Source organism: Cervus canadensis, chromosome 8 (genome assembly GCF_019320065.1).
Source record: "Cervus canadensis isolate Bull #8, Minnesota chromosome 8, ASM1932006v1, whole genome shotgun sequence".
Classification (NCBI taxonomy): Eukaryota; Metazoa; Chordata; class Mammalia; order Artiodactyla; family Cervidae; genus Cervus; species Cervus canadensis.
Window position 1 is genome coordinate 38356401 of NC_057393.1, and position 26730 is coordinate 38383130.

The 26730-nt window shown below is 39.7% G+C and overlaps 2 long non-coding RNA genes across 4 annotated transcripts in view; both read right to left on the reverse strand.

Annotated features, from left to right (window-relative positions):
- Positions 1 to 622: 622 nt before the first annotated feature.
- Positions 623 to 16217, reverse strand: LOC122446163. 3 transcript variants are annotated; one of them, XR_006270797.1, is made up of 6 exons: positions 16165 to 16217; positions 14427 to 14588; positions 1778 to 1958; positions 1471 to 1589; positions 1184 to 1274; positions 623 to 959 (listed from the first exon to the last, which is right to left on the reverse strand). It is a non-coding gene; the product is annotated as an uncharacterized LOC122446163 (long non-coding RNA). The 3 variants fall into 3 exon arrangements; XR_006270795.1 differs by having other exon boundaries at positions 623 to 1274; XR_006270796.1 differs by lacking the exons at positions 14427 to 14588; positions 16165 to 16217 and adding an exon at positions 2082 to 2765 and having other exon boundaries at positions 623 to 1274.
- Positions 16218 to 25588: 9371 nt separating this feature from the next.
- LOC122446165 overlaps positions 25589 to 26730 on the reverse strand; it is a 246805-nt gene continuing 245663 nt past the window's right edge. Inside the window, exon 5 of the long non-coding RNA XR_006270799.1 lies at positions 25589 to 25745. This is a non-coding gene — a long non-coding RNA (uncharacterized LOC122446165). The remainder of the gene's footprint in view (positions 25746 to 26730) is intronic.

Sequence of the window (26730 nt, forward strand, 5' to 3'; positions counted from 1 at the left end):
TTCATGTCTTCAGCAGAAAAACCACTTACTGATATAGATAGTCTGCCATTATCTGGGCACTTTCTTTATGGATGGAGACAGTTCTAGAAGTACTTACGTTGTAACTAGTCAGCTCAGTTGATCACATCAGAATCATAGTTCAGTCTCTACATAAGCTTGTCACCTTAGTTCTTTTACTTGACAGTCAACTCTGCTTCTATAATGGTAGATCAGGCAAAAGATCACCACCTGTCACCACCACCCACCACCACCACATGGATTATCTTGTTATAAATTCACAGCCTTGTAAGTTGAATGTTATTTTTTATTGCCATTTTATAAACAAAGAAATTGAGGCATAGAGAAGTTAAAAAATGTTCTTAACATGCATGGTTAGTTTGTAGCAGAACTGGAATATAAACTAGATCTATTGATCTTAAAGACTTTATTCTTAATCTCTAAATTAACATGACCTTAAAATAAATTATAACACCACAAAATGAGCCTTTACTGTGCCAAACATTGCTCTGCACTTTACATGCATGCTGTCACTTCAGGCATGTCCAACTCTTTGTGACCTTATGGACTGTAGCCTGATAGGCTCCTCTGTCCATGGGATTCTCCAGACAAGAATACTGGAGTGGGTTGCCATGCCCTTCTCCAAGGGATCTTTCAGACCCAGAGATGGAACCTGCAGCTCTTACATCTCCTGCCTTGGCGGCCAATTCTTTATCACTAGCACCACTTGGGAAGTCCCCATGCTTTGTGTAAATTATCTCAATTCACCTTTGTAAAACACAATTCATTCTTTGGTCTCTTCTGTAGATGAATGATCAGTGCAGAAACAAAATAGATTTCAATGACTTAACACCAACCTAGAGTTGTCTCCCCAGCACAGTCTTAGGTGGGTTGGGTAGCTTTCCTGTGGGAGTCTTCTCCAACGAGAAATTCAGAGATCTATATTGTCTCCAATTCTTGCTCTACAGAATAGAAGAAAATAAGCTGAGGGTCTCAGGGCCGATTTTAGGGGTCATATCTGGAAATTTCCTATCCAACTGCCCAGAACCTGTCTTAATGGCCTCATCTTAACTGCAGGTGAAGTGATTAAATATAAGAGAAGCATGTGGATTTTTCTTTGATATTTCGTGATCAGAAAATGGACTCTGCCAGAGAAACTGAGGCTCAGAAAAGTGAAGTGCCTCACCAGGTCACCAAGCTAATAAACAGATTCCCATCCAGCACAATCAGAGATCTATGTGCACGAGTCCTTAACCTCCAAGCCACACAGCTTCCACCTATAAGAGAGGAATAGACACAGGTTTTAGAAATGTTATCCCACAGGGCCTTTCATTTCAAACTCACACGTCCCTGCCGTGTTCCTCATTTTGACTCCGTCTTCTCTGTGTCCCAGTTCAAGGACTGTCAGTCCATTATATTATCGTTCCCAAGTATTCACTCCCTTTTATAAAAGAGCACATAACGCTATCCTACCATACACATGACTTGCAGAGCTTCTGTGTGGCTGGCAGGCACTTCTTCAGTCTAATATCAGGCTTCGTCAGATGATGTGTTTTGGCCAATGGCATGGAAGCAGTTGTAACACGTCATATCTGAAAAGAATCATAGCCATGATTATTTAAACATTGCTTTTCATGTCTCCTTCCCCATAAGAATGCCATGTCCCCCAAAGTGCTTCTCCTTCAGCTGGGATTTGCAGTAAAGGGATGCTGACATGGAGCTGTAACAGACACAGCTAACATGAAATGTGCATCAGAAATAGGCATTTGTGTCTGGAAACCTTTGGATTGGAGGGTCGTTAATCACCACAGCACAGCCAGTTACTACAAAGGCAGACTTCCAGCCCCAGGTCTTCTCACGCGTGCACAGCTAGGAGCCCTCTCTCAGGCATTGCCACCAGACTCTGTCTTTGGTCACATCCTTGAGGATGGGAGGTACCATTTCTTTATGAGGATGCTTTCCTGGAAGATGAAGACATCAGTTGAGTTTGATTATTTCTTAACAAACTTGAAATCCTGTTGATTACTTCTTAATTAAATACTTTTCCTGTATGTAATTGCTTAATTAAATTCTCAGAGTTTTACCGTATTTAGTTTGCAGTTTCACCAGGTTGGAGAATCTATTTAACATGATCCATCCACAGTTCCTTTTTCTCATTTTCTGCCACTCTTTGTTCTAAGGACATAGACTGTAATCCATCTTCTCTTGTAATAATCAGAGCATACAAATGAGCAGAATCTTATATTCATTTTTATGAAGGGCAGCCTAACCAGCTGGTTTTGGCCTAACCAGCTCTGCATTTGCCCAATCTGCATTTATCTTTTCTGAAAAGAAGTGTCAAGCAAACATGTTAATATTGGGTATTAATTTTAGAATGAATCTTCTAGAGCACACATCCAGGTAACTAAAGATTCATTTTAAATAGTTTATCTGCTATCTTTTCTCATAGTGCATATAGAAAAGTGATATTTAAACAGATTAAATTTTATGCTTTTTGATAAATCAGTAGGTTCATTTATTTCATTAAAATATATGGAGTGACATCTATGTTTGTCACTGTGTTGGGCATCGGGTTTTTAATGGTGAGAAAGACTTAACTCATTACCATGGAGGCCCTAAAATACTTGGGGAGACAGAGAGATAAACAGGAAATCTGAGTCCAAAGTGCTGAGATGAAGGACGTTTAGTGATCTGCTATGGGATCCCTGGGGCTTTCCAGGTGGTGCTAGCAGTAAAGAACTCGCCTGCCAATGTAGGGTACACAGTGTGACGTGGGTTAGATCCCTGGGTCAGGAAGATCCCCTGGAGGAGGGCATGACAACCCACTCCAGTATTCTTGCTTGGACAATCCCATAGACAGGGAAGCCTGACAGGCTACAGTCCATAGGGTCACAAAGAGTCAGATACAACTGAAGCGACTTAGCATGCATGCATGGGCTTAGGCTCAAAGAGATATCAGAGAGGCAGGCAAGGCACTTGGATAAATCCATGGTAAATCTGATATCGGAAGGGATATGAATTACTCGTGCAATGGGATAGAAAGTATAGAACAGAAAAATAATGGTCCAGTCACAGGGGCAGCAGGTGCAGAGGCCCGGAGGCCAGGAAGTACACACAGACTTCTGGGACCTGAAAATCATTTTTCTAACTGGAGGATAGACTGAAGAGATAGAGATGACACACCTGTGCTGAGTGGAACTTGGAAATAGAGAAGCCTGATGATGTGTGACCCTGAAAAGTATGTATGGTCCAGACCATACTGACAATTTTGAATTTTTATCCTGAAAGAAAGAGAGAGCCATTGGTATTTTTAAGCAGAGAAGTAAAATGAACTTATCCTTTTAACAGACTCTCAGATTTCAGAAGTAAATTAATCAGGGATGAGGAAAAGAGGGCTGAGACCCCATAAAATATATTCCAAAGATAAATTTTGATAAGCCTTGGTGTTCATGTAACAATAGAGTTTGAGCCACATGAAGATTCTAAAATCCCCTGTGCCTGTGAAAGACAAAGTTAAATGATGTGTTACATAGTGCTTGCAAGTTTGCTTAATTTCTGGAAATGTGTCATATAATTATCAGTTAACCAGAATGGTCAGTTAGCTATTAGTGACCATTCCTTAATCATTGTGCCTAAGTGAGAGTTCACTGTATATGTGTAAGCTGAAGAGTGATATATACAATTAATGGCAATTCATGAAGTGAAATTCATGTGGGCAGTCATTTGCAAATGATTTAGATAGTAAAAAATATATTTATACACTCTAAGAGCACTGACTAAGGATACATACTTATAATGGGGGACAAGGGAAAAGGAAGAAAAATTTATGCTAACTGAACCAACTAAACATTTATTTCTAGTCATTCATAGAATAGAATCCATGAACTAATTTCACAAATATATACCTTAAAAATATATAAAGTGCATAGTAGGAACTCAATAGACATGGCATTGAAATAAACATGCTTCAAGTTCTAGATGGATCCGTGTGCTTCTGAAGCTTTGCAAATACAACCTACCAACTACATCAGTGCTTGTTAAGCTGTAATGTGTACTCTGAAAAATAAGGATGTGTTTTTAGATTCTCCCTACAGTCCTGACCATAGGCAGAAAAATCTACATTAGTAATTTTTACTTCCGTTCACCTTACATTACTGGATCCAGAGCCAGCCACAAAACTTGAAGAGTCTATTCTAAGTTTGACGTCCATTGTGCAAATCTGGCCTCATTTGGCAGATTGAACAAATGATTTTGGAAGTTGAAAGCTATTTTCATGCCATTCATTTTTAGCTTCTTCCACATATATGCATCTATGCCTATGCAAGAATAATCACTATTCACTCAATTGTACTTTGAAGAAGGTAATAAGCAAAATGATTTGCAAGAATAAGAATAAAGCATCAATTGCTTTCTTTGTTCACTCCCTAAGAGCGTCATCTTGTAGACGAAATTACAGGCCTCATATAACATTCAGAAACTGAAGAAGGTGAAATTCATGCATCCTGGATTGATCTTGATCATTTCTGCCCAATTCTCCAATCAAGGAAAGGACAGAAATGTAGCTGACTTCGTGGGTATGCAATTTGCTAGCTGTTGTAGGATGTCTGACTTTCAAATGAAAATTGCTGCTATATTTTCAAAAAAGATTTTTAAAGAAATAATGACTCTGGTATGCATCCTATGTAAGGATATTGTACTCTTTGGGGTTACAAAAGTACGCTGATGATTTATAAATATATTAAAGGAAAGAAATAGTTTTTGTTCCTTGAGTGTCACTCATGCATACAGTTTTTCTTTACAGCCCCTGTAGGGGTGAATAAAAGGTTCCAAACAGTAGTCTTGGCCCTATACACCATAGAAATAAGTTATTTTTATAACATCCAAATATTTTAAAGTCATCAGCATGAGGCTACAGGATACCATTGGTGTTTGAGCTGTGTGCCAAAGAACTCATCAAAGTTAAGGAAATCTTCCTCCTTGACTATGGTCTTACTTTGAATCCTGTAATCACTGTGAAGAAAAAGTTTTCCTAACCCTGTATTTCCTATTCAAGACATTGCAGAGAAACATTCAAATGTCCATACTGCTTCCAAGACTTGGTCAAAGCCGGAATTTTACTTTTCCAAGACCTGACCAGTCCCAGATCCTTGGATCCAATGTTGTTTATATTCAGGTGGACTGTTTAGGGGTTTGTTCATGACACAAGGACAAACTCTGTAAGCAAGAAAACTTCTGTTTCTGAGAGGGAAAATGCTTGGTCTCCTTTTCTTAACTCCAAACTGGGCAGAATTTGTGTTCCTGTGATAGAGGGACCACATGATTACTATTTCAAACCCAAACAATTTTGAAAATGATAAAAGAAGTCACTATTCCTAATTACAGTAGAACAACAGGTAGGAACCAGGCCATTCTGGGCAAATAGAGACATTTCATCACTCTTTTCTGTATTGATATCCAATCATTTTGTTTTCTCTTTTGGGACAAAAGGAAAAGTTCTGTCTATTCTCTAAGTATAGGAGACAATAACGGAAAAGAATCTGCTTGCAATTCAGGAGACACAGATTTGATTCCTGGGTCTGGAAGATCCTCTGGAGGAGGGCATGGCAACCCACTCCAGTATTCTTGCCTAGAGAACCCCATGGACAGAGGAGCCTGGTGGACTACAGCCCATAGGTTTCAAAGAGTCAGACACAACTGAAGCGACTGAGCATGCATGCATGCATCCCTATATAGATGTAAGGCAAATTTATTATGACTGCTTTTTATACTTCTCTCAATTCAAGAAAACTGAGCAATGAAGAGGCTATAGATCATATAGGCGATCTTCCATGCATTTTGTATAACTGAACTTTTGATAAAAACTCAGGCACTAGATAATGCCATGTTTTTCTTCTGAAAAATGTTTAGAACTAAAGAGCCTCTTGATGAAGGTGAAAGAGGAGAGTGGAAAAGTTGGCTTAAAGCTCAACATTCAGAAAACTAAGATCATGACATCCAGTCCCATCACTTCATTGCAAATAGATGGGGAAACAGTGGAAACAGTGGCTGACTTTATTTTTCTGGGCTCCAAAATCACTGTAGATGGTAATTGCACCCAAGAAATTAAAAGACGCTTACTCCTTGGAAGGAAAGTTATGACCAACCTAGATAGCACATTAAAAAGCAGAGACATTACTTTGCCAACAAAGGTCCATCTAGTCAAGGCTATGGTTTTTCCAGTGGTCATGTATGGATGTGAGAGTTGGACTACAAAGAAAGCTGAGGGCCGAAGAATTGATGCTTTTGAACTGTGGTGTTTGAGAAGACTCTTGAGAGTCCCTTGGACTACAAGGAGATCCAACCAGTACATCCTAAAGGAGATCAGTCCTGGGTGTTCATTGGAAGGACTGATGTTGAAGCTGAAACTCCAATACTTTGGCCACCTGATGCAAAGAGCTGACTCATTTGAAAAGACCCTGATACTGGGAGGGATTGAGGGCAGGAGGAGAAGGGGATGACAGAGGATGAGATGGTTGGATGGCATCACCGACTCAATGGACACGGGTTTGGGTAGACTCAGGCAGTTGGTGATGGACAGGGAGGCTTGGCGTGCTGCAGTTCATGGGGTCACAAAGAGTCGGACACGACTGAGCGACTGAACTGAACTGATTCTGCATTGCTGATTCTGGACCATCTTTGGTCTTTAAAAACTGGTTGACAGTAAAAAGAAAGAGGTTGATGTCTTATGAAAATTAAGGCACTCGATCATCACCTCTATTTGTGCAGAGATTATTCCATCTTCATTGGTTGGTGGGAATTATTTAGACAGGAACAGTATATAAATATAACAAAGAGGTAAAAGTTAGCACCAACAGTAAATGACTATATAAGACTCATAGTTCTATACCATAGAATATGATCACTTTGACAATTATAGCCCAGACAATTTTAACATGGGAGTCACCAATCACCCTAAAATTCACTAAAGAAAAAGCTTAATGGTGAACACAAGAAACTATCTTATTTGGAGAAATATAGATTTCCAGGATGGATTGCATTCTGAAATATTCTAAAGAACCCAGCCCTAGGGAACTGGTAGTATGACTCAGTGACATTCTCAAGTGTATCTGAGATATCAAAATATTGATTTCAGGTTTGAGTGATTAATCCCCAGCAACTTTTTCTATGGACCTTCTTTAGATAATAAAACAAATTCATTTGTTAAATTCCTGACAAAAATATTTCATTAGCTTAGAAAAATATTTGATATCTGTTTTCATCATTCCCAACTAGCTTCACATTATTAAGAAACAAATTAAAAAGAAGGAAAGCTTAAATAATAGCTACCTTCTGTTTCTCAAAATTATTATCTTATCTGTCCAGGAATAATTTCTGATGGTTGTTTTCCTTAAGACTGCATTAAGATCCACCCAAAACAAATGGTCTCATTTAGATTAACTGTCAGCTCTGCCTTTACTTGCACTATCTCCAGAACACAAGCTGTTACTTGGTCGATTGAGTCAAACAATGAGTTATTTGATGAAAGAAACAACATCAGTCAGCCTGATTAAGGCAAATGAGTAATTGAAATGACCAGGAAACAGAGTGATAATGAATAATCCATGGGTCCCACATGCAAACGGCCTCCATGTATAAAATGGGCCTCCTCGCTCTGAATACCAGACAACATGGTTTTAGTGTATTTGCAACTCTGTAAATAGTTGGAACTTGTTTTTATGTGATAATGGATTTGAATTTGGGAGGCCATATTTTTTTTATTTCAAGGAATGTTTGCCATTATACGTTCTCATTACTATTACCTACACATCATATAGGACTGTGGTGTTTATGTGTGCATATGGTTAGAACAATAGGAGAGATTAACATAGAACTTAGTAGAAACTTCCCTAGAGTTCAGAGACGGTGGGCAAAATATGAGTCATAGAACAGAGTTTTTCAAACTGTGGGTTGTTACCCAATGATGGATATGAGATCAATTTATGAGGTGGTGCTGTGGACTGAATTGTGTCCTCCACAACAGGCATATGTTGAAGCCTGGATGCCTGATGTGATGGTGTAGGAGATGATTCCTTTGAGAGGTGGTTAGGTTTAAATGATATCCTGAGGTCCTAGTGTTCTTATAAGAAGGGATGGCCAGAGAGCACCAGAGAACTTTTCCTCTCTCTCCCTCTCCCCTGACCCCATCTCAGTCTCTTTCTCTGTGTGTGTGTCTCTCTTCTGTCTCTGCTGTGAGGACACAGTGAGAAGGCAAGCATCTGCTGACAGAAAGAGGATCCTCAGGGAGGAACTAAATCTGACTATACTTGATCCAGTCTCCAGAACTGACAAGCAAGTTCCTGTTGTTCATGCCATCCAGTCTGTGGTTTTCTGCTATGGTATATCGAGCAGACTCACATAGATGGATGTCACCTTTTAAAAAAACAATAGGCTAGACAATATGATTTGCATGTGTTAAGGGTAATAAACCTAAGTGGTATTTTTCAGCTTATGTTAATACATAGGTATATGAACACAGGATTATAATGGGAAATGTATTTCTTTGTGTGGGATATATTTAAAAATGTTTGTGTACACTGATATAGTGAAGCTTGTGGTATAGTGGTTACAGAGATGAAAAGGGTGATGTGGTGCCTTTGTTATCCACATGGTTCAAATAACTACAAAGTGGTCATAGACTCTCCATTGCAAACAGGTTAAAATTCTAATAAAATAGCATAGGAAATGGGAGCTGTCACATCAAGATGAAATGAGAGCGGGAAGGAAAGAGGAAGAGAGAAAGGGGAAGCCCCCCTTTTCAGCAGAATTCTTACCATCATACATGAAAGAAATGAACTAGCTAGAAAATCATTATTTTCAAACTCTATAATAACAAATTGTTTCAAGGAAGAATCATTACAGATACTTAAACCATTGGCTAAAATGTTTATTAAGGAATAAGTTACTTGTATAGTCTGAAAGATCCAACCTCCTCACATATTAGTCTATTAGATACAGAAATTTACTTAATAGAGTAGAATAAACCTTCTATACTATTCATTCTACTGCCAAATCCTGTATGACTTTCATTTTTAAACACATGATCAAAGCTAATGTCACCAATAACAAAACAAAGTAAAATCACAAAATTCCAGATTTGATGTGCTAAGAAGGACATGACATTACTTATGTAGAATTTCTGCCCCTCCCCTGCCCCCACAATATCTTTGCCTAGATCTTATCACAAGGAACCCATCCTATAAGCACAAACTAAGGGACTTTCTACAAAGCAAATGGCCTGTACTCTTCAAAAATGTCTAACTCAGTTCAAAGAAAGGCTGAAAGCTAATCTAGATAAAAAGAGACTGAAAACAGTTACTATGTTGAGTCTTGAATCAAAAAATAAAACTTGTTATAAAGACCGTTATTGAGACAAGGGTGAAACTTGAACATGGACTATATGTTGAAGAATGGTAGAAGAATCATAGTGTATCTGTATTGAATTTCTTTTTTTTTTTATTTATTTTTAAATTGAAGGATAATTGCTTTACAGTATTTGTTTCTGCCAAACATCAACATGAATCAGCCATAGGTAAACATGGGTCCCCTCCCTCCTGAACCTCCCTCCCCATGTTGAATTGCTTATTACATTGTGATTCTGTAAGGGGATAAAGGATTGTGACATCTGCAACATTCTCTCAAATGATTCAGCAAAAATTATACATATAAACTTTTCTGTGCATTTGAAAGTTTTTAAATTGCTTTAAAAAAGCATAAGTCTGATCAGTTTTAGATTAGAGACACGTATTTGCTTCTTGATTTCTTAGACACTACTTGTACACGTCAGGGCTTCGCTTGTGGCTCAGCTGGCAAAGAATCCGCCTGCAATGTGGGAGACCTGGGTTCGATTCCTGGGTTGGAAAGATCCCTTGGAGAAGGAAACAGCTACCCATTCCAGTATTCTGGCCTGGAGAATTCCATGGACTATATAGTCCAGGGGGTCACAAAGAGTTGGACACGACTGAGCGACTTTCACTTTGACTTGTACTATCAAACCTACTACTTCTTTCACCTTCAAGCACCCACCCTGAAAGTGTGTGGCTGGAATAAACTGGCACTCATTTGATTTTCATATAATAAATCAAGGAAGATAGCAGATACTGCAGCTCAAACAGAGAACTACCAACCCTGAAGTAGAGAGTCATATAGTGACCTGGACACCAAGTCATACAAGACAGAACCAAGTATATATTCTTAGCCCAAGCCTAAGACCAGGTGTCGCCCTTCTATGGAGGGGACACTGATCTCCTTTGATAACCCTGCTTTGTATTTGCAGCCTGTGCTAAGTGCAGCCCCAGATATACATAGGTCTGCAGAGGAATACTCCTCCAACCCAAGGCAGGGACAAAGGTGTGTGGGCAAATGCCTCTTCCCTGATGTTCTCTCTCCTCCTCTTTCTTGAACATTTTACAGTAAGTTTCCTGAAGGTGGTTATGAATCTTTGGAGCTCAAATATGTAGGGAAAGAAACATATTTAGGTCTCCCTCCAAGGTCTTCCCTGGCTGGGCTCATGGGCATTCGTGGGGACATAGCATCGGTTGATGTCAACTTCCAGAGAAGGAAACAGATGAACAGTGTTTCAGCAGCAGGCCGAGTTGACTAGGCATGTTCAACATGCACTCTCTGCTGCAAGTCTGTCTTCTCACTAGTCTACAACCACAAACTCTACTTGGGAATCACTGAGCCAGTCTGTTACTAATCCTATGGCTTTCAGTTGAATTTTGCTGCTCTTGTTCCCTAATCATAGGCTGCATCTTATTCACAGTTTACAGCCTTGCCCAGGATCTGCCCTGGTAGCTTATAGGAAAGCACTGTAACATTTAGCAAGAAATTGTTTAAATCAACTAAGGTTTTTGGTTAATCATAGGGTTTGGGTGAGTGAAGGAATAGTGGATGACATGATATATATTCTTGAAAGACAGATGTACAAAATTTTTACTGACAAAGTATTTTGAAATTATTTTCTCTTGAAAGAAATGAAAATGACAGCTTGCCAACATAAATATATCTGCTGTATAAATTGCAGGCATTCTGTGAAATTTCTTCTAGGAAGAAAGCAAAACAAATAATGATGTGTTAGAAATATTAAGTCAAGAAACAAAGGGTAAGAGAAAAGTTTCAAGAAAGGGATTCTCTCTCTCCTCTGTCCCTTTCCCCCAGAAGCAGATCTGGGTCGTGCACACCTAGAAACATGAGTATGGAGAGAAGACAGTTGGTTCTTTGTTCTCATTATCACAATGTTTTGAGCCTTCTCAACACCCAATATATCCCAAATCTTTCTGGTATTCTGCAAAAGTATTCCACAGTGGTACCAAAAGATTCTGCTCCTATTGGCATGATGGCACTCTCTCCAGAATCCTTTTAACTCTAAAAGGGAAAAGAAGACCCTGATTGAGTATTATTATTAGTCTTCCAACAAATCTAAAATTATGACTCATATATATAGAAAATGAACACATGTGAAAAATATTTTTGACACATTAATAAGGGAACAGGTAAGTTGTTAGAACTGGTTCTAACAATGTGGATTTAATTTATACTCTCTACTGGACAAAATTCATTTGCACTGCCATGAACAGGAATCATTTGCAAAGCCAAGAGGAAATATTTGCATTGGGTAATTTCCATTTTCTACTAGCTAGTGTCTTTCTTCAGTGTTGTATAACAGCCTGTTGTTGCTCCATTGCTAAGTCATGTCTGACTGTTTGTGACCCCATGGACTTCAGTGTACCAGGCTTTCCTGTTCTTACGATCTCCCAGAGTTTGCTCAAATTCATGTCCATTGAGTTAGTGATACTATGCAAGCATCTCATCCTCTGTTGCTCCCTTCTCCTCCTGCCCTCAATCTTTCCTAGCATCAGGGTCTTTTCCAATGAGTTGGCTCTTCGCATCAGGTGGTCAAAGTTCTAACAAAGCATAATGCCTAGTGAAAGACAAAGGTTCACAGCCCTGTAAGAGCAGACTACCCCAAGACTCTGGCATTCCACTGAATAGATACCTAGTAATCCTTTTTCCCATTCTAAAATCTTAAAATTTTCCTTACAGAATGATGAACAAAAATATGTAGATGATAGGTAGGTGATAGACACTTTTATTTTTTAACTCAAGGCTTGCTGATATAACTTTACCTTCAACTGTTGATGAGAAGGAATTTATTTCATTCTTAAATTCAGGTCTCAGATATCTGTGCAAGCAAAGGTTAGGGTTAGGCCACATAAGTCTTGACCCTGAGAAAGGCTCAGTACTTTTTCATCAGGTACAATTTTTTATTTTTATTTTTCCAGGGAGAATCAAAGATATTTATTTCCATATCCTTTAGGAATCTCATCATCTTTTCATTCCTTTAACCATCTCTTAGATGCTTGAAATTTGGGTCCTTGGTCAGCTAAGACAGTGAGCACTTTTGTTTCATTTGGTTTTATCTGACATTGTAAAATCAGAAACTGTTCATATATTTGAAAAATTATAATTAGGAAAAAGAGACTAAAGCTCAGAAATCTCAGTTAATGCTGAAAAATAAAAAGATGGTAATAATTAGACATCTAAAGATTGAGCAAGAGGGAGAAGCACAGAAGATTTGAACCAACCATCTTTGCCTGGCACCAGTTCATGTCTGATCATGGCTACATTCAAAATGGATGACAGTGCCCAATACACTTCTCTACTCCATCCCTTCAAATCAACATCTACTTGATATTATTTTCAGGAAAAAAATTAGTTTTAGGTCTGTCTTTTGCATGGGTTCCTTCCAAAATCCAACTTAAATCATTTTAGATGCTACATTAAAAACAACACAGTGGTATGATGTTTTACTATCATGATTCTTTCTTTATGAAATTACCTCTGAATTACAAACCATCTCTATGCTATGAGTGTGGGCTGTGTGTTCAGTCACTTAGTTGTGTCCAACTGTCTGCAACTCCATGGATGCCAGCATACTCGGCTCCTCTGCCCATGTGATTTTCCAGGCAAGAATACTGGAGCGGGTTGCTGTTGCCTCCTCTTATACTAAGAGACTCTACCTCTACAGTTTTTTCTATGTATCATACCTGAGTCTTCTTTGAAAGCCTTATGGTGGATTTTAACCCATAGTAATAACAACAAAAAAAATCTGAGGATAAGCCTACAGAATTGGCCCACATTTCAAGCAATGAGAAGTGATTTAGTGACAAAGAGCTTCTAATATGAGAATAAGAGTTCAGTTCTCCATCCAGGTGAAAGCAGAAAGAGGTATGCAATATTTTAGTACCTTTTAAAAAATGCTTATGAAATATTTCTCTCCTTTATCAGAATCTGGCTTCTTCTGTAATGGAAGCAATCAGTACTTTTGATAGTCAATTGCATATGTGATGATAAATGTCTTTTCAGATGCCTAACATTTCTCAGCTTCTCTCTGGTTACTAATCCATCTCAATTTATTGCTTCATATAATTTAAAAAATATAGCTAAATGTGATGTTAATGTATCCTAGTTTGGCTATCTCGTATTTGATCTATGGAATGTCACTTACTTTTCTGGAACTGATTATAAATTAAGCGTAAGTGCCTTTTCTGAAGTCACAGAAACTTCGAAGCACTCATGTTTGATTAGTGGCAAGTGACAGGTTATATTTCACTAACTGTACTGATTACTAAAAGAAATCAGTCTATCTCCCTATTTCTCTTCTTTATGGTGCAGAGATTCTGATAATTGGCCCAAGATGTGATTACAATTTCCAGTCTACATTTCCATGTGGAGCAATAATGTAGGGAACTATGCATGAACACTTTCTGAACCTCGGGCCCTGCCCACATACAGAGGACCTCTGCGAAGCCCATATGCTGAGAGGGAGCATAAAACCATGGGATGCTTCCTGGCGCACAGGCACAATGATGTCAGAGAGTAAGTGTGCACACTCACACACCGATAACTTCACTCAGAGGGCCTCAGTCAGAGGATAGACAGTGCAGGAGAAGGAAGCTATTTGTGGTGTAACTGGTGGTTTTGGTTGGCTGGTTATAGAGTGTGTGTTGAAGAAGACCAACTTTCCTCTTGTTTTTTACACCCAAGAATGGTGTAAGTTGAATTTGGGAGAGCCAAATGCAGCACCTTGTGGAAATCATGCACTTTGAGCATCTACAGAAGGAGAGGACTCTCTGGAGAACAAGGACTAATCAGAATGAAGTACCCACTCTGACACAGACAAACCTGAGAAATACAATGAGCAGACACGAGGATCAATGAATGATGGAGGCCATGGATGACATGGGAGGATAAGGATACACGTGAGACAGAGTCAGAGACTTCATCCCAGTCCTTGGGGAAGAAGGATGGGAAGTTAGCATTCAAAGCCTAGTAGACCTTCTATGTAATCTACTTGATTAGCTAAATGCAACATAGCATGTGGCTCATACCTTAGAGAGGGGTTAGTCCTTCTCAGCAAACACTTTTATTGTTCTCAATGGAAGATTCACAACTTATTGGTTGTGGTTCTGGTGGCCAGTGAAGGTCAATCATGGTGTTAAACATAGGTAGACTCTTTCCTGCCTGGTCAAGTTCAGAGCCTGTAATGGCACCTGGAACAGGAAAAAAAGAGGTAGAGATGATGAGATCTCCTGATTACTAAAGGGGTCTTGGAGCAGATATGCTCCCAGGAGTGATTGGTAAAGTGTTGGTCAATCCCAAAGAAGTATTAATGCAGCTCATTGAAATAAATGTCATTGGTTCCACTATTGATCAGAACAATTATATACCCAGTAGAAGTAAAGACATGAAGAGAAGCTGCAGAAGGGAAACAAGGATGACAGAGGCCTTTTTAAAAATGTAGCAAGATGTCAGTACTAATAATTCATTTTTCTTAAGAAACAATAATAGAATTGGTCCTCATTGACTTATTATACCAACAAACTGTGGTTCATTGAAATGAAATTGAAAGTCCAGCACTCAGTCATGTCTGACTCTTTGCGACCACATAGACTGTAGCCTGCCAGGTTCCTCTGTCCATGGGGTTTTCCAGGCAAAAATACTAGAGTGGGTTGCCATTCCCTTCCCAGGGAAGATCCAGGGGTTGAACCCAGGCAGATTCTTTACCATTTGAGCCACAAAGGAAGCCCTCATCCAAATATAGGCTTCTAAAAATGTGAAATTAAGAGAGGGAGGAAGCAAAACAATTACAAAAATGGTCTCCTTTTTCCTTCAGTTCCAGGAAAGCTCAAGGGAAAATATCACATTCACACAAACTGTTGAAGCCATAGGTCTTATATGGGTGATTTTTTTTTTTTTTTCTGTTGGAACTAAAGAAATTTCCCAACCATGTAACTCTACAGTCTTTGAAGATGTCCTTTGAATAACTCTTCTCAGGTTTGTCCACAGTGAGGCATGTGGAACTTTACCAACTGTACCCCCTGAAGTAGAAGCCCAGAGTCTTAACCACTGGAGCACCAGGGAAGTCCTGAGTGCTTTTATTATGTTACACTTTTGTTTACATAATTTGGGAGAAAAAAATTTTATTCCAAAGTTACACATACACAACTCAGGAGGAAGCACATGTCTTGGAGTCTAGAGTGAACTCTGATGACATTCTTTCTCCTGCTCTTTGCATCCAGCTTCTACTTTTTTTTCTTGCTCTGCTGCTAAGTACAGATACCTGAGAGCATTGCTCTGCAGAGAGGGAAGGGCCTGGCCAGCCAGACTAGCTGATGAGGGAGCACAAAGTCTGCATTTGCCTCAAAGCAGAACCTCAGTGTAAGGCTTCATCTATAATTGCACCCTTGTCTGTTTCCCCGGGCTTCCCCAGTGGCGCTGGTGGTAAAGATCCTGCCTGCCAATTCAGGAGACGTGGGTTCCATCCCTGGATCTAGAAGATTCCCCTGGAGGAGGGCACAGCAACCCACTCCAGTACTCTTGCCTAGAGAATCCCATGGACTGAGGAGCCTGGCAGACTTCAGTCCATGGAGTTGCAAGAGTTGGACACGACTGAAGTGACTTAGCACTCATGTACTGTTTCCCTGCCCGTCCCTTTGCTACTTACCTTCTCCCGGGAACACTTTCTTCTTAATCACTTGGAATCAAACTTAGCTCAGGGTCTGCTTCTGGGAGGAACTACCTCAAGTAAAGTCAGGAAACCCTGATTCAAAACCCGGTTAGACTTACCAGCTGCCAGGCCTTGAAACCTGTCATTTAACCTAGAGGTATGTCAGTTTCTGCCTCTGTTTCAAAAAAAAGAAAAAGAAATCTATAACTCTTATTTGGCTGGGTTCTTGTGAAAATGAAAGGAGGTGATATATGAGAAGTGCTTAACATGGGCCCTAGTGTGGGGTAGGCACTCAATAAATATTAGTTGAATGTGAATATTTACTGGCAAGTCTTGGTTTTCACTATTTTAAGATCGACGGTATTATTTTTAGTTTCATGCTGCTCCTCACCAGCTGGTATCTAGATTCATATTTATTGCACAGAATTTATATATCTTTTTGCTGAGTTACTCAGTTCTTGTTCACTTGTTTATTCATTGTGTTTAGTCAACCTGAGTAGAAGGATTCTATAGTCACAATCTGGTGGCTTTGACCCATACAGGGGGCTGGATTATATGCATGGCTTCACCATTCAGCTCATGCTGATAAAATAAGTTAACAAATGAACTAAAGAAATCCAAAAGGTGCTTTTGTCTCAACAAAATGATAGCTGTATCTCCTTATGCAAAGTGCAACAAATATTTGGACAATTATCTGGGAAATTCAAGACCAAGAGAAGCTAAAGTGCTGAATTTATCTTTAATTTTCTCTAATTCCTTACTTGTATAGACTATGCCTTTAAAAAAAAATATTTGTATAATCTAGTCTTAGATACCTAGAGACTCTTTTTTGGGGGGTCAGGATAGCAAAAAACCCTCCTGTATTTTTACATTTTGGCTTATGTATTGAGCTTAATACCCTGAAAGCCAAAACCGCAATCAGAACTTTCTTGAGGGAAAATTAGAGATCCATTTTCCAATCTTTGAGGAGATGCATGTAACATAAAATATGAGTGCCTGAACAATGATCGTTGTTTGATTGAACAATTGCTTTTAGCAAGCTGCCCAGGCTTGTTTGTATAACTGTCTTTGCATTTATTCCTGGAATATGTAGGGACAAAAATCAAAAGCAATAATTATTTAATATCCTCAGGTCATATAATTTGGAAGGGCTTAAGACATCCTAATGACTTTTAAAGGTCCCTGTCCTTAAAATAATAATGTGTTTTGAATATGGGTTTTTAGACTGTGTAGGCACTTGATGGCATTGATTTTTCAATTCTGTGATAAACACTCTTCCCTTTATGAATTTTATTAGCATTCATTATTCAAATGGTATTCTTATTTACCTTCCACTGTTGACAAAGAACAGTAGAAAAGAAAGGTTTATGAGCATAAAATTGTATTTAAATTGTGATACAAACAGTAAAGAATAATGTTCTCTTTTGAAAAGATAAAGACTTCATATTTCAAAAAAATTATCCTAAGGCCAAATTACAGTGGCTAAGTGGTCTTGCCTTCTATGATGGGATTCAGAACAAATGATAGGAAACAAGCACTTGAGAATTGGTCGTGATTTCTCCAGCTTGCTTCAATCTTTCATATCACACATAATTGATGAGGCATCTGATTTGATCATTTTTCTCTACTCTGCAGGCAAATTTCCAACTGTTCTCATGGGGCTGGAAATAGCCCAGTATGACATGAAGTTTGCCCATCCAGACCTCACTGCCTTGGTCTTGACCATCCTAGTTTTGTTCTCATAAAGAAGCCACTGAGCTGAGTGATGACACAGCAGCTAGTGACATCATCTAAAGTCAGGGTGGACAGTATGAACGATGGATGAGGGATTGATTTGGTAAAAACCAAGGTCTTGTACCTTCAGGGAACACTCTAGAAATCTATATCCACTTAGCAGAGCCATTGCTCTTGCCATTTTGATCACAATTGGGGAAAAATGGCCATGATATCAGTGGCGAGTGATATCTAGCAGTTACCTCTTCTTCCATGCAATTTTGTTTGGTGCAAGGAGAATGACAAGCTCTGAAAGGTGGTGATGGACAGGGAAGCCTGGTGTGCTGCAGTCTATGGGGTTGAAAAGAGTTGGACACAACTGAGCGACTGTACTGACTGACTGAAGGAGAATGACATTGCTTCATAGAAAAGACATGGTCTTCAGAATTCCAACAGGTCAGAGTTCAAATTACACCTCTGTCCATTTCCACTTGTATGATAGTGTGCAAATTAAATTCTCTAAGGATTTCTATAAAGAGTACATAAGATAAATGTGGAGCTCTTAGCAGAATAATAAGTGTTTTGAACTCAGTAAATATATTCATTGATGTAGTTGATATTCTCTGCTAAGCCCCATCCAAAAAAGATGGACTTTTCAATATTACTGTGAAAAAGGAAGAGGTCATTCAGAATCAAGTCTTGACTACACCTCATTTTAACTTTTTTCAGATATAAAACTTCACCTATACTAGGTGTTTTCAGTAGTGTGCATATGTTAATCCCAAACTTCTGATTTATCCCTCCCTCCCATACCTTTCCCCTTTATTAAGCATAAATTTGCTTTCAAAGTCTGTGAGCCTGTTTCTGTTTTGTAAATAGGTTCATTTGTATCATTTTTTAGATTCCACACTTATAAGTGATAATCATATGGTATTTGTATTTCTCTGTCTGACTTCCTTCACTTAGTACGATCATCTCTAGGTTCATCCATGTTGCTGCAAAATGGCTTCATTTCATTCCTTTAATGGCTGAGTAGTATTCCATTATATAAATATACCACTTCTTATTTATCCATTCATCTGTTGAAGGACATTTACTTCCATGTCTTGACTATTGTGAATAGTGCTGCAATGAACATTGAGGAAGTGCATGTATTTTTTTAAATTATGGTTTTCTCCAGATGTATGGCCAGGAGTGGGATTGCTGGAGCATATGGTAGTTCTATTTTTAGTTCTTTAAGGAACCGTCATACTGTTCTCCACAGTGGTTTTACCAATCTACATTTACACTAACAGTGTAGAAGGGTTCCCTTTTCTCCACTCCCTCTCCAGCATTTATTGTTTGTAGACTTTGATGATGGCCATTCTGACCGGTGTAAGGTACAAACCAGTTTCTCAATCACAGCATTCTGGAACATGGGCAACAAGCATTTCTTCTGCTCATAGTTCATTGGCTAAAACAAATCACAAGTTCATACTCAGATGCTGGTGGAGAATGTGGAGTTGGAGGTGACTGGTGAGAAATGTAGTCCCTCGTTTCAGCTCCTTCCCCAAATGACTTCACATTGTGGAAGGGGAGAGTGAATTTTGGTGGACAGCTAGCCATTTCTTCCATACACCCTCTTCAGTAAAGAGAATAAGGCAGTGGTTCTCAACCTAAGGTTGGAGTCCTACCAAAAGATAAACACGGAAAAGTAATTTTACTATGAGGTCATTTTCTTTCCATTAAAAGAGAGATATATTCTAGATTAGAATAAAATTTTCTCATACATAAACTAAAACACGAGATTTCAAGCAAAGATGTTTCCATCACCACTCAAACACACACACACATAAATGAGTATCCATTGTCCTTGTTGTAAGTGGAAAGGCTTGAGGAATATTTAAATACTTGTGGAAAAACATGTCATAAATTTTCAGTTCAGTCACTCAGTTGTGTCTGACTCTTTGTGACCCCATGGACTGCAGAACGCCAGGCTTCCCTATCCATCACCAACTTCCAGAGCTTGATCAAACTCATGTCCACTGAGTTGGTGATGCCATCCAACCATGTCATCCTCTGTTGTCCCCTTCTCCTCCTATCTTCAATCTTTCCTAACATCAGGGTCTTTTCCAATGAGTCAGTTCTTAGCATCAGGTGGCCAAAGTATTGGAGCTTCATTTTCAGCATCAGTCCTTCCAATAAATATTTAGGACTGATTTCCTTTAGGATTGACTTGCAATCCAAGGGATTCTCAAGAGTCCTCTCCAACACCAGAGTTCAAAAGCATCAATTCTTTGGCAATCAGCCCTCTTCATGGTCCAACTCTCACATCCATACATGACTACTGTAAAAACCATAGCTTTGACTAGACAGAACTTTGTTGGCAAAGTGATGTCTCTGCTTTTTAATATGCTGTCTAGGTTGGTCATAGCTTTTCTTCCAAGGAGCAAGCGTCTTTCAATCTCTAGGCTGCAGTCACCATCTGCAGTGACCTTGCAGCCCAAGAAAACAAAGTCTGTCACTCTTTCCATTGTTTCCCCATCTATTTGCCATGAAGCGATGGGACGGGATGCCATGATCTTAGTTTTTTGAATGCTGAGTTTTGACAGCTTTTTCACTCTCCTCTTTCAGTTTCATCAAGAGGCTCTTTAATTCCTCTTCACTTTCTACCATGAGGGTGGTATCATCTGCGTATCTGAGGTTATAGATATTTCTCCTGGAAATCTTGATTTCAGCCTGTGCTTCATCCAGCCCAGAATTTCACATGATGTACTCTGTATATAAGTTAAATAAGCAGGGTGACAATAAATAGCCTTGATTTTAGCAGTCCTTTTTCTCCTTTTAAGTATTTCTTCTCTTCCTTTGATAATGTAGTCTTACAACAGATTTTAGAAATAAGAGATTTCCTCCTCTTTCCTCTTTGGCCAAAGAAGAAGCTCTCTGACCTTGGTGTCTGTAGTGGAAGTGCAATGCTTTATTTGTCTTAATTCACATGAGTGACTGAGGAAAGCATGGGAACATACTTCGCTGAATTCTACCCCATCCTCAGAGCTTCTTGTTGTAGACAGCGTTGTTTTCCCTACCCTTTATCTTAAAGTAGATAGCTGTCAAAAAGAAAGGAATAAGATGACAGTCCAGAAATCTCATGGTAATACATGTAAATAATTTATAGTCCTAGACTGGTTTATAGTCTAAAGGTACAGAAAATGGGAGGCCATGGGGGAACGTGTTATAAGACAAAGGGAGAGATTTGGAGAGTGAGCAGGCTGAAGCCTAGGAGTGGACCTCAATGAGAAAGGGGATAGCAACATGCATTGGTGGAGGTCACACTGAGGCAGGTTCTGGGCTTAGGACCCAACTTTCTCTTTCTCACCACCTGCAGACCACTGTGGTATCTTGGTATATCTCAAGAGAGTATCTTCAATTCTTGCCTCACAAGTGAAGTTTATTGTTGTTGTTTAATTGCTAAGTTATGCCAGACTCTTTGCAACCCCATGGACTGTAGCCTCCTAGGCTCCTCTGTCCATGAGATTTCCCAGGCAAGAGTACTGGAGTGGGTTGCCATTTCCTTCTCCAGGGACCTTCCCGACCCAGGGATCAAACCCACGTCTCCTGCATTTGTAGACAGATTCTTTACAGCTGAGCCACAAGGGAAGCCCCCAAGTGAAGTTTATTCACCTGTAATACTTGGAATGGGCAACATTCATCTCAAAAACAAAATTTTCTCCAGAGAGAAAAGGGATTTTTCAAAGTTTACCTAATTCATCTTGACCTATCACAGGAGAAATGCTTTGCTAAAAACTGTAGTGTAAACAAGCTGTGCTGCAGGGTAAGGCAACCCCTACCTCACGGAAACCAGGTGAAACGCTTTCTGGTTCTGCAGCCTGGGGTGGTTGTTGTTCAGTCACTCAGTCGTGTCTGACTCTTTGTGACCCCGTGGACTGCAGCACGCTAAGCTTCCCTGTTCTTTGCCATCTCCTGGAGTTTGCTCGAACTCATGTCCATTGAGTCAGTGATGCCATCCAACCATCTCGTCCACTGTCATCCCCTTCTCCTCCTGCCTTCAATCTTTCCCAGCATCAGAGTCTTTTCTAAGAAGTCGACTGTTTGCATCAGGTGGCCAAAGTATTGGAGCTTCAACTTCAGCATCAGTTCTTCCAATGAATATTCAGAGGTGATTTCCTTTAGGATTGACTGGTTTGATCTCCTTGCAGTCCAAGGGACTCTCAAGAGTCTTCTCCAACATCACAGTTCAAAAGCATCAATTCTTCAGCACTCAGCCTTCCTTATGGCCCAACTCTCACATATATGACTACTGGAAAAACCATAGCTTTGACTAAATGGAGCTTTGTCGGCAAAAGCCCATAAAGCCAAAGCCTGGGGAACCTTATGCAAATCCTCCTTTCTATATACACTTTTGGAAGAAGTGCCCGTGTCCTCAGTCACTTCAGTCATGTCTGACTGTGACCCTATGGACTGTAGCCTACAAGGCTCCTTCATCCATGGGATTCTCCAGGCAAGAATACTGTAGTGGGTTGCCATTCCCTCCTCCAGGGGATCTTCCTGACCCAAGGATCAAACCTGGCTCCCCTGCATTGTAGGCAGATTCTTTATCACTGAGCCAACAGGGAAGGAAATGATATAAAAGGTCCCGATGTATTGCAGCAGAGGGAGAAGCTGAGCCAAGAGGAATCCGTGCCCTGTTCTTGAGAGAAGCCAGCCTCAGAGGATGCAGCCACCCAGGATAAAATGGCGTTGGTGGAAGTGCAAGGGTGTTGGATAGAGAAAGAGTCACAGAGTGGGCACCAGAAGCTCCTGTGACCTTGCAGGAGACACATAACTGATGGCTCTGGTCCAGTAGGTTTGCTGAGTGATGGCTTCAGGGAAGATGGGCCAGGCCTTGGCTGGTCAGCAGGGAGATGGTGGAGATCCCAGGGAATGCTGCCTGTACTGAGCGAATAGGACGTGACCAATCATGTACCTCAGATAAGAGCTGGCCACTCAGTGGACAAGGACATCTCAACAAGAGGTCAGTAACGCAGCCATAAAAGAAGTTAAATAATGCCATATACAGCAATGTGGATGGACCTAGAGATTATCATACTAAGCAAAGTAATTCAGAAAGAGACAAATGCTATCACTTATATGTGTAATCTAAAATATGACACAAATGAACATATCTGGTGACTCAGACTGTAAAGAATCTCCCTGCAATGCAGGAGCCCTTTGTTTGATCCCTGGGTCAGGAAGATCCCCTGGAGAAGGGAATGGCTATCCACTCCAGTATTCTTGCCTGGAGAATCCCATGGACAGAGGAACCTAGCAGGTTACAGTCCATGGGGTTGCAAAAAGTCTCACATGACTGAGCATCTAATACACACACACATAGCACATGAAACAAAAACAGACTCACAGATATAGAGAACAGATTGGTGGTCGCCAACATGGGGAAGAGGTGGGAGAGAGAGGACTGGGAGTTTAGAATTAAGAGATGCAATTATTATATATATGATGGATAAACAACAAGGATCTATTGTATAGTAAGAGAACTATATTCAATACCCTATGATAAACCATAACAGAAAAAGAATGAGAAAGAACAGATGTATGGTCACTGAGCTGTATAGCAGAAATTCAATACAACATTGTAAATCAATTATAATTCAATAACATTTTTTTAAAAAAAGAACTACAGGATGACACAAGGACCCATATATATAACAGTTGCCTCTGTTTTCCAGAGGAGATGCATGATTTGCCATCCTTACTGATTCCATCTTGGGGAGGGAGACGATATGGGATGGACACTTGAAAGATAAACATAGCCTGGTAGGGAGCAGAAGCTTGAACCCAAAAGAGACTGAACTAAACAAGAGGAAAACTATTTAATCCTAGCAGAGACTGAAATACATTGATTGTCAAGATGGTTCTTCTTACAACTCCCAGCCCCTCTGGAAGGAAATCATTCCAATTTATATATCTCACCTCCTTTTTAGACATCTGAGTATGCTGTATAAAAAATGTTGACCCCATGATAGCTGCATAATTTATACCTAGCAGAAGACTTATCATACAGCATATGCTCAGAATATATATGTTGTATAAAGATTTCAGACATAAGGCAAACTCCTCTATTAAACCAAAAAACAAGTTAACGTCATGTTCCATTTCTGTGTATAGAGGTAATTTTTATAATCATATATATTTGCATAATATATTTTTAAACTCAAGTTGAAAGCCAAAGCTATTTTACTGCAACCGATTAAAAGTACTTACAATGGCCAAGTCAAAACATGCAATATGAAAGAGGATTAAAGTGATCTGAAAAATAGACCCATGCCTCATACACACCTCAATTCTGCAACTGTTCTGGGGAGACAGTAATGTTTTGTCCTATATTTTCTCTTTTTTCATTTCTCTATTTTGTTACTCAGACTTTATGAGCCCCAGGGCAGTTTTGTGTCTCTGCATTGACTCTAAATAATGGGATAAAAAAAAATTTTTTTTTTAGGTAAAAGCAAAGGGGTGAAAGTGGGTTTAGTATGTGGAGGCAATAATAACTTTTATATATAATATTTTAACTGAAATCAGCTGGCTTCTTCAATTTCTTTGTAAAAGAAGAATGAATTTCATGAAGGGATGGCTTGAGGATTTTAATATTTATACAAGATGCATAAGGGAATATTTTTACAAGGATAAAACAGATGTTGCTAAAGGTTATCTACACCATAAAATAGCCAGTAGAAAATTTAATATTATAAACAAAAACTTTTGCACACACAGAACATAAAAGAGGCTAAAGTTCTCCTCCCAAACAAAGCAATTTAAATAAACGAAAGAAAATAACAACTCCAGTAATGGACTTCTGTCTTGACCCATTAACTTACAAGGACAAGGTTAAATAAAACGAAGCTCACAAATAGCACAATAATTTTGAATTGGTTGTTGGCTTGGTTGGTTGGTATGTTTGTTTTTGCAAAATGTCATTTTCCCCTGGCACCAGGTAGGTTGTCAGAGACATTCTATGCCCATACTGACAGAGCAAAGCGGGAGAGTTTTGGGTTATCATATCTATAACTTTGCCCCAATTCTTTCACTTTTCTAAAGAACTTAATTTTACTCTCCTAGATTATCATTAATCTTCCTGTTCTCAGGCTCTGCTACATTATGATTCAAATGTTATAGTGGACTTTTTCCAAGGAGAACTCTGTTTCTCTTTACATATTTCAACCTTATCAGCCCATTGGAAGGGTAATTTAGTTTTTCCCCTGTCTAAAGTGATCCATCAGAGCCTGAACTGTTGACACTCTGTGCTGTCAAGTTATTTAAACCAGGCTGGTAATGGGGCCAGCTTGCCAATGTGGAAGCACCCGTTGACTGCTTGACAATTTTCCTCAATAAGCCCCCAAATGATCAATGTGCTATCCTGCTGAGAAAACCTATAAAAATCTCTCATCAGTTGTATAATTCTGTTGTGGCCATACGGGCAAGTGGGAAGGATGGAGAACATAACTTTGCACTTGAAGTTCCTCACATCCTACTGCACAGATTTTCAGCAACTATCCAGGATCCTCAAAGTAACTGTGAACTAAATTCCTATAAGATCTATAAGCCTACAGAAGGTTTGTTTTTCCAAAGCTGCCTCTCGTGACTCTCATCTGTTGCCACTCTGTCCTCGTGTTCCCCCACGTTTTTGACTATGAAAATAAGAACTATTGACTAAAGTGATAAAGATATGCAGCCTCATAGCAACACAGCAAAGTCCAAGAGACAGATAAGAAAACTGGTGTGTGTGGGGGGGGAACTGCCCAGTAAGAATGTTATACAGAAATTCTCTTACCTTTGATTCTGAGGATTCAAATCCCCTCAGCAATTCCTGCTTACTAGAAGTATCCAGGCTTCAGCCACTCAATTCACTTTCACTAGAGGCAATGCAATCTTGAATCCTCTCTCACTGTTAGGAAACTATTCCTGAAACTCAGATGTTTCAGCCATCACCAGCCAGCTAAGAGTACAAATGTATTTACATTAACCCCATAAAACTCCTGCTATGAAGACTCCCCATTGCTCTTTAGTTAAAAATACTCAGAGAAGAGAGTTGACCTTCCCCAAATATTTCTGAGATTCCTCCAAAACACTTATAATTCAACGGTTTTCTAGGTCCCAGAAGTTGTGGGTCCTAGGTATGATTGTTTTGCCTTTTGAAGTCCCCACATCAGTCGGTTGAAGGAGACAGTGATGTCTCAGCATATAAACCAAACTACTGCAACTGCTTTTGTCATGTTCCCAGGTCATCAGGAGTCACTGATGACCTCTTCCAGGCAACTAAACTATTTTTTCCTGGGTCTGGGAAAGAGAACCATGAGTTTGTTTCTTAAGAGATACCTCTTTGAGAGGGAGTTCCCTCAGGAGAGCCACTGAGATCTTACTGACATCATTCTTTTATGCCATCACCCAAGGGTTGGAGGGCTAGATCCTGGTATTGAAGGGCACTGGGCAGTGAAAGAAGTCAGCAAGGACTTGCTTCTGGCATAACTACCAGGGGCATCCCTATGGATTGAGGAAGGGTTGTTTGTTGGTGGATTTAGGAATGAAAATGCTCATGTCACACGTATTTCATCACCCTCTCACTTATCCAGGTTGTGTCAGGGCTATGTTTACACAAAATTACAGTGTGAAAGCTGAAGCTGCTAATTTGGAGAGATTCTCCATCACCAAGCAAGGATATCCCAGGCCAGCTGGACTGAACTCAGCTGAGGCTGTGCCTTCAGCTATGAATGACAAGGAAGTTCTGGGTCACTGCTGGCTCTGAGGCAATCTGTCCGTAGTGCCTGGTTGGACAAATTCCAAACTCTTTTCCTTCAACAGCTCCCATCACAGATGGGCAGTAAATGGGCCTGGGAAAGCTGGCAAGGAGGTGGGCTTCCTTCCATCTTGGTGGTGAGTCCCTCTGGCGGTGGGGTGGGTGGGGGGCAGGAGACGTCTCTGGT